This window comes from Cervus elaphus, chromosome 20 (genome assembly GCF_910594005.1).
Source record: "Cervus elaphus chromosome 20, mCerEla1.1, whole genome shotgun sequence".
NCBI lineage: Eukaryota > Metazoa > Chordata > Mammalia > Artiodactyla > Cervidae > Cervus > Cervus elaphus.
Genome location: NC_057834.1, coordinates 127,070,906 through 127,082,227, shown reverse-complemented (window position 1 = coordinate 127,082,227; position 11,322 = coordinate 127,070,906).

Genomic DNA, 11,322 nt, shown 5'->3' with positions numbered 1-11,322 from the left:
TATTATATAGGGAATTTTGGGGAAAGTATGTGTGAGAAAAAAGAGCATGTGTGTGTGCCTACCATATATGTATGTTTGATCATCAGGTATACCGGAAGAAATGGCTGTGGTATTACCCATCTAGCACTTCTCCTTTCTTTTGGAAACTAACTCCTCCCTTCTCACCATTCTGGGAGACATCATGGGAAAGAGCATATATTTACCTAACTACATCCCTCCTGGCCACAGTAAAGTGGTCTGAGGAGGGCACTTCATTCTAGTCAAGCCAATTAAACTCCTTCTCCAGGATTTTTCAGGCTTGAATCGATAACATTTGTCCTTCTCCAGGGTGGAAGTTGTACACTGAAAAAATTAGGACCTGCTGGTCACATTTCTTGTTATGTAGAGAAAGCCAGTTTCCAATGAGGAAAAAATGAAACCAATGTGCTAAAGATAAAATAAACAAACGAAAGCCCTAAAAAACAGAGACAAAATAGGGAAAGATTCCTGCACCCCACCTGTATTCCTAATTCATCTCAAATCAACAGATTTGAGTGAGCCCAAAATATTTTTCCCATTGTGCCTAATATGGTTTGAATTGAGGTTTTTTTTAACCAAAAGAATACTCATTAATGTAGTATGTCATGGTCAATTTTTTTTTTTTGGGGGGGGGTGAAGCAGAAAAGGATAGCTTTATTGCTTTGCCAGGCTAAGAGAGACACACTGGGCTTTGCATTGAAAAACTACATGTCTCCCATGGTCAATTTTATATACCAATTTGACTTGCTATGGAATGCCCAGATTAAATATTATATCTGGGTGAATGGATAGAATTTTCTGGATGAGATTAGCACTTGAATCAGTGGACTCAGCAAAGTAGCTTGCCCTCCCCAGTGTGGATGGGCATTATCCAACCTGCTGAAGACCTGAATAGAACAAAAATTTGAAGAAGGGAGAATTCCTCCCTTTTTGCTTCCTACTTGCTTCAGTTGGGACAGCTCATCTTGTCTTCTCTGTCCCTCAGGCTGGGATTTAAGCCATCAGTTCCCCCTGGTTCTCAGGCCTTTGGATTCAGACTGAATTGCATCACCATCATCAGTTTTCCTGGGTCTGCAGCTTGTAGACAGCAGACTGTGGGACTTCTCAGCCTCCATGAATGCATGAGCCAATTTGTTACACCCACCCACACACTCACATATATATAATTAACAATTTGTTATACAGATATATAGATGTATCCAAAGAACCCTAACTAATACAAGTAAGACATATAATAATAGCATAGATGGATCCACACCATCACTTGGCCATAATTCAATAATGAAAAGTGTGTTCCTTAAGCTTCAAATCTTGCTGGCAAAAATCCTACCTAAGTGGTAGAATGTTTCTTCTTTCTTTGTATCCATCAAGATTCTTTTTTTTTTCCAGTCACTTGGGATGTGGGATCTTAGTTCCCCGATCAGGGAGGGAACCTGTGCCCCCGCAGTGGAAGCACAGAGTCTTAACCACTGGACTACCAGGGAAGTCCCTCCATCAAGATTCTTAATTTCAAGCAACAAAAACTAATTCTGGATGTTTTAGGCAGAAAGAAATTTATTAAAAGGATATTAAGTTGCTCACGGAATCAACGAGAGAACTGAAGAGAAGGATCACATTCTGGGTCACACAACAAGAAACAGCTAAGGTCAAGTTACAGAATTGGTCCGGTGACAAGGACACCGGTGCCATGGCTGCAGAAGCCTGGACATGAAGCCCGTGTTGATGATTCAAACAGCATTGAGGATTGCACTGATCCCTACCCCTGCAGCCACTGCTTTTCTGGCAAGTGATCTTCCTGAAACCATTTTTTCTAGCTATCTTTGAGGTTGGTGTGCCGAAGTGGCAGAGCCTGGTCCGTGTACTGATGTTCTGGCTGCAAGGGATGTGGGAAAGAAAGTTCCTAGCACTTCAGCTTTTATGGAGGATGACAAGCCCTATAGGTCAGATTCATAACCTGAGGGAATTTCACAAATGCAGGACAAGGGGCCCCAGTGCTGAGGGACAAGAAGAAACGCTGTATTTACTACACACTTAACATTCAAGAGCAGCCCTGCTTGGGACATCAAGTCAGGACTGGACCAGTATACTTCACAGAGCCTACTGCAAACAAGACTCACAAATTGTAGTGATCTATACTTAGAGCTGGGCTTCCCAGGTGGTGCTAGGGGTAAAGAACCCGCCCTCCAATGCAGGAGACAAGAGAAACAGGAGTTCGGTCCCCGGGTCGGTAAGATCCACCAGAGGACACGGCAACCCTTCTCCAGTACTCTTGCTTGGAGAATCCCATGGACAGAGGAGCCTGACAGGCTATAGTCCAGAGGGTCACAAAGAATTGGACACGCCTGAGGCAACTTAGCATGTGTGCATGCTTACTTGGAGCTGGTTATTGAATGAGAACTGATTTAAGTCAGGCACAACTTTCACCAAGAAAACTATTATCTCTGCCACATTAGAGAAGTGGGGAAATAGGAAGTTGTCCTAATTATTGGTTCTGAGAACACAACACCTTAGCCAAGATCTAGGGAAGAGGAAGCCACAGCCAGAGCAATGACTTCCTAAATCATCACCTGTTGCTTCACTTCTCCGTCACTGAACTCAGTTCCAGATTCAACAAAAGCTTCTTACACATGTACTGGGGAATTTAAAACACACCCAGGTACAAAAAGGTCTAGGAGATGCCGTCTTAGGTTTCTAGCCTTTGCAATATAGGGAGGCAGGATAGGAGGGGATTGGCGATAGCTGTCTACCCTACCTGCCTGAGATACTACTAATTCTACCTTTATTCTGTTTGGAATGCATATTTTTTGAAAAATCAATTTTACAAAAAAATTGATCAACATTGCTAATTAATAGAGAAATGCAAATCGAAATGACAATGAGGAATCATCTCACACCAGGATGGCCATCATTAACAAGTCTACAAGTAACAAATGCTGGAGGGGTGTGGAGAAAAACACCTACACTGTTGGTAGGGATGTAAATTGGTGCAACCATTGGAGAAAACAGTATGGATGTTCCTTAAAAAAACTAAAAATAGAGTTATTATATGATCCAGCAATCCCACTCCTGGGCATATACCCAGACAAAGCTATATATAATTTGAAAAGATATAAGCACCTTTATGTTCACAGTAGCACTACTTAAACATCCAAGTCATGGAAGCAACCTAAATGTCCATTAGCAGATGAATGGATAAAGAAGATGTGGTATACATACATATACACATACACATACATACAATGGACTACTACTCAGCCATAAAAAAGAACAAAATAATGCCATTTGCAGCAACATGGACACAACTGAGATTATCATACTAAGTGAAGTAAGCCACATAGAGAAAGACCAATATCATCTGATATCCCTTATAAATGGAATCTAAGAAAAATGAGACAAGTAAACTTATTACAAACAGAAACAGAATCACAGACATAGAAAACAAATTTATCATTACAAAGGGCATAGGTAGTGATGGGGGAGGGGTCATAAATAAGGAGTTTGAGATTAACATATACATATTACTGTATATAAAATAAGCAAACAATAAGGACCTACTGTACAGCACAGGGAACTATATTCAGTATCTTGTTATTAAGAACATTTAATGGAAAAAAATCTGAAAAAGAATATATATAGGTTTATATATACCTTGCTGGACACCTGAAACTAACACATTGTAAATTAACTGCTTCAACTAAAAAATAAAAAATTATTTTAATAGACAATACATTCACAAGAAAAAGTAATCAAAAAGGCAAAATGGTTGCCTTAGGAGGCCTTACAAATAGCTGAGAAAAGAAGAGAAACTAAAGGCAAAGGAGAAAAGGAAAGATACACCCATTTGAATGCAGAGTTCCAAAGAATAGCAAGGAGAGATAAGAAAGTCTTCCTCAGTGATCAATGCAAAGAAATAGAAGAAATCAATAGAATGGGAAAGACTAGAGATCTCTTCAAGAAAATTAGAGATACCAAGGGAACATTTCATGCAAAGATAGGCACAATAAAGGACAGAAATGATATGGACCTAACAGAAGCACAAGATATTAAGAAGCGGTGGTAAGAATACACAGAAGAACTATACAAAAAAGATCTTCAGGACCCAGAAAACCACCATGGTGTGATCACTCACCTAGAGTCAGACATCCTGGAATGTGAAGTCAAGTGGGCCACAGGAAGCATCACTATGAACAAAGCTAGTGGAGGTGATGGAATTCCAGTTGAGCTATTTCAAATTCTAAAAGATGATGCTGTGAAAGTGCTGCACTCAATATGCCAGCATATTTGGAAAATGCAGCAGTGGCCACAAGACTGGAAAAGGTCAGTTTTCATTCCAATCCCAAAGAAAGGCAATGCCAAAGACTGTTCAAACTATTGCACAATTGTGCTCATCTCTCACGCTAGCAAAGTTATGCTCAAAATTCTCCAAGCCAAGCTTCAACAGTATGTGAGCCGTGAACTTCCAGATGTTCAAGCTGGATTTAGAAAAGGCAGAAGAACCAGAGATCAAATTACCAACATGTAAAAAAATCTACTTGTGCTTTATTGACTATGCTAAAGCCTTTGACTGTGTGGATCCAAATTGGAAAAGGAATACATCTAGGCTGTATATTATCACCCTGCTTATTTAACTTATGCAGAGTACATCATGAAAAATGCTGGGCTGGATGAAGCACAAGTGGGAATTAAGATAGCCAGGAGAAATATCAATAACCTCAGATAAGCAGATGACACCACCCTTAGGGTAGAAAGCGAAGAAGAGCTAAAGAGCCTCTTGATGAAAGTGAAAGAGGAGAGTGAAAAAGTTGGCTTAAAACTCAATATTCAAAAAACTAAGATCATGGCATCCAGTCCCATCACTTCATGGTAAATAGATGGGGAAACAATGGAAACAGTGAGAGACTTTATTTTGGGGGGCTCCAAAATCACTGGAGATGGTGACTGCAGCCATGAAATTAAAAAATGCTTGCTCCTTGGAAGAAAAGCTATGACAAACATGGACAGCATATGAAAAAGCAGAGACATTACTTTGCCAACAAAGGTCCGTCTAGTCAAAGCTATGGTTTTTCCAGTAGTCATGTGTGGATGTGAGAGTTGGATTATGAAGAAAGCTGAGTGCGGAAGAATTGATGCTTTTGAACTGTTGTGCTGGAGAAGACTCTTGAGAGTCCCTTGGACTGCAAGGAGATCCAACCAGTCTATCCTAAAGGAGATCAGTCCTGGGTGTTCATTGGAAGGACTGATGCTGAAGCTGAAGCTCCACTACTTTGGCCACCCGATACGAAGAACTGACTCATTGGAAAAGACCCTGATGTTGGGAAAGATTAAAAGCAGGAGGAGAAGGGGATGACAGGGGATGACAGAGGATGAGATGGTTGGATGGCATCACTGACTCAATGGACATGAGTTTGAGCAAGCTCAGGGAGGTGGTGATGGACAGGGAAGCCTGGCGTGCTGAGGTTCATGGGGTCACAAAGAGTCGGACACAACTGAGCAACTGAACGGAGCTGACATTCACACAGTAAGACAATTCAAACATTGCCAACTGTACACAATGTAATGTAAACCTCTTACCCTCCTCTATCCTCCAATCCCCCAGTTTTCCTCCCAAGAATCATTAACTTCTACCAGGTTCATATTTATATTTTCTTTTTTTTTTTTTTTCATATTTATATTTTCAAAGATAATTTATGGGTATGTGAATGTGTGCCTCTCCCTTTTTTTTTTTTTAACCTATGTGGAGTATAAAATACATACTTTCTTTCCAATCTGCCTTTTTTCTTTCAGTCCAATCTACTTTTAATAGCCAGTGAAAGGCAAGAGTCCTGGAGAGGATAAGGACAGACTGACAACAAAGAAAACTCCATTTCTTTTTCACACTGTTTCTCTCTTTTTAAAAAAAATTCTTTATTTATTATAAAATATTGCAAAATATTTAAACAACACAAAAAATGAAAACAAAAAAATGAAAGCAACCCTCAAGTAAATTTCCAGAAAGTAACTACTCTAAATAGTTTGCATATGTATCTATCTATCTGTGTGTATGGTTTTTATAGCTTTGAATTTCTTTCTCTACATTGCTTTAAGTTTTTTGTTAGCCAGAGTGTTGGTTCTGAATTTACCTCCCAGCCCTGTAAGCTATTAAGACAACGGTTCCAGCCTTAATTGATTCCTTAAATCTTAAGTCTCTACTGAGACTCCTCAGAGCAAACAAATACGGTTAATCTAACTGGGCACTTGCTGTTCCTTGGTTATAAACTCTTGATACTCAAGGTCCAATATTCCCTCTTGGATTCTGCCAAACTTCTCTCCACAATTTCTGCAATTAACTCTGCATGTATTCCCTAACACAATGGAATCCTGTTTTTTGTCCCCTCAATTCCTCCCTTTCTTCTGATCACAGACCTGTGATCTTCCCAGGACACAAAAGGACTCGAGCATAACCCGAAACAGGTGACTCAAGACTTTCCTTGAGATTTTTCAAAGCAGAGTTGGAAGAAAGATGCTCCTTTCCTTTCCAGCTAAAATCCTGAGAGTGTGTGACTTGGAACTGCTGGCAGCTACAGATCCATCCTTATGGTGAAATCAGAGCGATCTCTCATAGCAATGCTGCCATGTATTAATACACCTTTATTTCAGCTTGTTGAGATATAATTCACTTCACAGGGACAAAGACCAGCAAATTGTTTAGTATGTATTTAGTTGCTCGGTCATGTCAGACTCTTTGCGACCCCATGGGCTATAGTCTGCCAGGCTCCTTCTGTCCATGGGATTCTGCAGGCAACAATACTGGAGTGGATGGCCATTCCCTTCTCCAGGGGATCTTCCCCACCCAGGGATCAAACCCAAGTTTCCTACATTGCAGGCGGATTCTTTATCATCTGAGCCACCAGGGAAATGTCATTCTTTAGTATACAACAGGTAATATTTGCCCTTTTGCCATATACACAGGCTCTAGGGATTAGGAAGTGGTATCTTTGGAGGCCATAATTTAGTCTACCACATTGTATACTAAAGGCGATGTTCCCCATAGAGCTATTGTGTGAGCCTTAACAAAATTAACACACATAAAACTTGTCTGCTCTCAAAAAATACTGGCTATTGTTTTGAGTGTTCATTTCTGTAATGCACTTGTTGGTTTCTGGCCTAAGCACCCTTCTTATTTTGAGGAAATGTCCCGTTTATGGTCGCAGCTCAGGAAGGGATGATAAGAAGCCCCAAAGCAGTGATACCTGCCAAGACTGGACAATTTCTGTAAACCAACAAAGGAAGCTGGAGGGACCTCTGGTAAAATAAGAAAAGTCCCTATTCCTATACCACATTGAGAGCTAGGAAGGGACCCTTTCCTGTCCTGCCATGGATGGAGAAGGGGCAGGAAGGAAGACTATACAGGTGCTAACAAATAATTATTCCCACTTTGTTCCATGCTGCTTTAAACATTCATGATGTTAGCCATCTGGCTCTTTTTTTCTCCCTTTTATTTGTCATCCTCTATCACCTTTTTTTTTGAAAAAGACTGTGATGCTGGGAAAGACTGAAGGCAGGAGAACAGGACAACAGAGGACAAGATGGTTGGATGGCATCACCGACTCAATGGACATGAGTTTGAGCAAACTCCGGGAGATGGTGAAGGAAGCCTGGCGTGCTGCCTTCCGTAGGGTGGCAAAGAGGCAGACACGAGTGAGCGATTGAACAACATCAAAATCAACTTTTTATTCACTCCACTTCAGAAAGAACATAGGATTGTGGTTGAATTCATGGACTTTGACCCAGACGTTTTGAATCCTGACTCTAACTCCTATTTAGGTGTGCGATCTTGGATGGTTCACGTAAATTCTCCATACCATATTTTCCTTTAAAAAAATCCTACCATGTAAATTTGCATACTTCTGATCTATGCTTTTTAATTGCTGCATTAAATGTACCATGCTTTATTCAATTGCTCCTTCAATGATGAACATTTTCTTTAATGTCGGTAAGGCCATCATGAACAATGTGGCAATATACATGCTTATAAATACATTCTAGGGCTTTTATTTTATAGGATGACTTCCCAGAAATGGAATTGGTAGAGGAAAGGCTATGTTTTTATTTTTACTAGATGTCACTGAAATGCTTTCTGAAAAGACTGTACCAGTTAACAGCAATATATAATAATTGCCTCTTTTTCGGCAATTTCACCAGCAATAAAATTAGATGAATTTTTAAACTTTCACAGTCCGATAAATAAAAAGTGATATCTCACTGTTAACTTTCATTTTGCATTTCTTTGGCTATTATAAGAGGGACTTAGCACTTATATGCTTTCTAGTGTATTCAGACTTGGTCTTCTTTGAATTACTTCTTCATGTCCTCACTCCATTTTTTCTACAGGCTTATCAGTTCCCTTCTTAACTGTTTGTATGTGTCTCTCCTATGTTATAGACGTTAACTCTCTATTTTCTCTATTGCATTTCCTCCCAGAGTTGCTGTCTCTTTTATAAATTCATTTTAAAGGTTTCATTTGGTCAAATAGTTCTTTTATTTTATAAACTATAAATCTGCTGCTCTCCTAGATTGTACATATGACTGCCTATATTTTCTTCCTTTCTTTAAACATATACAAAATAAAAATAGTTGCTTTTATTTTTGAATGTTTCCTCTTTATTCTTTTTAATGATGCTATTTATTTATTTTTTTGTCTGGGGCCCTTGGCAGTGAAATCATGGAGTTCTAACCACTGGACCACCAGGAATTTCCAGTTTTCCTTTATAACTTATGTAAAACAGATTCAAATTTCAACAAAATGCTTTAAGCAACTGCTGTTTATACAGGTACTTTACCAGAGAAAGTGTCTTTTTTTCCCTTAGATTTATTGAGATGATTGACAAACAAAAATTGTATATATTTAGGTTGTACAACATGCTTTTTTAAGGTACTCAATGGAATGATTTAATATATGTATGCATGTGAAATGATTATTACAATCAACTTAATTAATATGTCCATCATTTCACATAGCTACCTTTTGTGTGTTACCTTTTGTATTCTCAGCAAATTTTAAGTACACAGTGCAATATTATTAACTATAATCACCAGATCCCCTCCTAAATTTTCTTCTAAGATTTTTTTTTCATTTATTTTTATTAGTTGGAGGCTAATTACTTTACAATATTTCTAAGATTTTTATTGTATGCTTTATTTACTGTATTTATTTACTGTATGCTTACATTTAAATGATATTTCAACCATATTTTGAAACTGTCTAAGACGGGGTCAAATTATTTTCTTCCATCTACAGAATCAGCTTTACAGCATCATTTACTAGAGGATGTTCAATAGGTTATAATCTCAAGTGTTCTCTTTTTTCATTGCTCTCTGGATAGTTTACAGTTTCAGATTTTATGTCCTCTTTAATTTCAGTGTTGTCTACAAGTCTGTTTGTTGATTTCCGAGCATTCAATGGTTTTCTTATCACCTTTTATTATGCATTTCTAATTTTATTGGATTACAATTAGAGTATGCCCTATAAACTTGTTTTATTAAAGATATGTTAATATTTTCTTTATGAACCAAGTATATGGTCTAATTTTGTAAATGATTCATGGACATATGAAAAAGAAGGATATTCTATATTCAATGGATGGTAGGTTTCATAAATGACTACTAAATCAATTCATTAATTTCATTATTCAATTCCTCTAAGTTTTGCCTATTCTTTACTAAGTTCTGTTTAATCACAATAAGATTGTATTTCTATCAAGTTCTCCTTGACTTTCTAATAGTTTATGCTTTATATACTTACCTGCCATGTTCTTTAGTTTATGATTATTAAAATTTCTTTTTAAATTATTCATATTATATTAACCAATTTAATGCCTTTCTTTAGATTCCTCCTGATATTAACATTGTCTCTTCTATTTTCCCTTTGCTTAACATTGCCAGGGATGCCTTGCCCACTCCCTTATCTTCAATTTTTCTGTATCATTTTGTTTTAAATCTGTTTCTTATATGCAGTACACAGCTGGGTATTTTTTTTTAACACTATCTGGCAGTCTGGTTTTCAATGGGGTAGCTTAGTTTATTTACACTTAACGGTAGTTAGTAACACTCACCTTAGTTCTGCCAACTGATACCATGTTTATTATTTATTTTGCTGATTCTCTGGTTTTATCAAATTACGATTCATTCCCCCTTTTTCCTTGTCATTTGTTAGTCACTCATTGCTCAGTCTTGTCCAACTCTTTTGCGACTCCGTGGACACAGGCCATCAGGCTCCTCTGTCCATGGAATTTTTCAGGCAAGAATACTAGAGTGGGTTGCCATTTCCTCCTCCAGGGGATCTTCCCGACCCAGGGATCAAACTTGAGCCTCTTGCACTGGCAGGCAGATTCTTTACCACTGAGCCATCTGGGAACCCCCAGTTGTTTGCTAAGCTCCACTATATTTTTCCATTTTACCTATGGTTTTTTTTCTTTTTCCTATGCTTATTAATATGCACATGTCTCTCTACCATCATTTAAAAAATGCATCAACTGCTTGCCCTATAGAGATGCTTCCTTCCCTACTTCTTCTTTCTCTTCCCCTCAAAAGATAAGATCTTTTGAATATTTTTATTTCCCTATTCTCCACTCACATTAAGGCTTTGGATGGGTTTTACCATGTTTCTCCTCAATCCTCCACCACAATTCCTAGGGTTTACTTTTATAATTTGCTACGCTTTGCTTCAGGCTATTATTGGAATTTCTTTTGCAGTATACCTGCATGTTGTGAAAAGTATTAGTCACTCAATGTCCAACTCTTTGTGATCTCATGGATATAGCCCGCCAGGCTCTAATGTCCATGGAATTCTCCAGGAAACAAAAATGGAGTGGGTAGCCACTCCATCCTCCAATAGAGGATCTTCTTGACCTAGGGCTTGAAGCCAGGTCTCCTGCACTGCAGACAGCTTTTTTACCATCTGAGCCACCAGGGGAAGCCCTGCATATATACATACATTTTGGCCACAGAAGGCAACTTGCAGGATACTAGTTTGCTGACCAGGGCTTGAAGCTGTGCCCTCTGCAGTGGAAGCAGAGAGCCTTAATCACTGGACTGCCAGGAAATTCCATGCAATATATTTCTTCCATCTCATCTTAATAGTTTTTTTAGCCTTTGTATTATACAGTTCCAGATAGTTTATTAATATCCAATGAATATATGTCAGATATGCAGATGATATAACTCTAATGGCAAAAAGTGAATAGGAACTAAAGAGCCTCTTGATGAGGGTGAGTGAAAAAGGGAGAGTGAAAAAGCTGGCTAAATACTCAACATTCAAAAAACAAA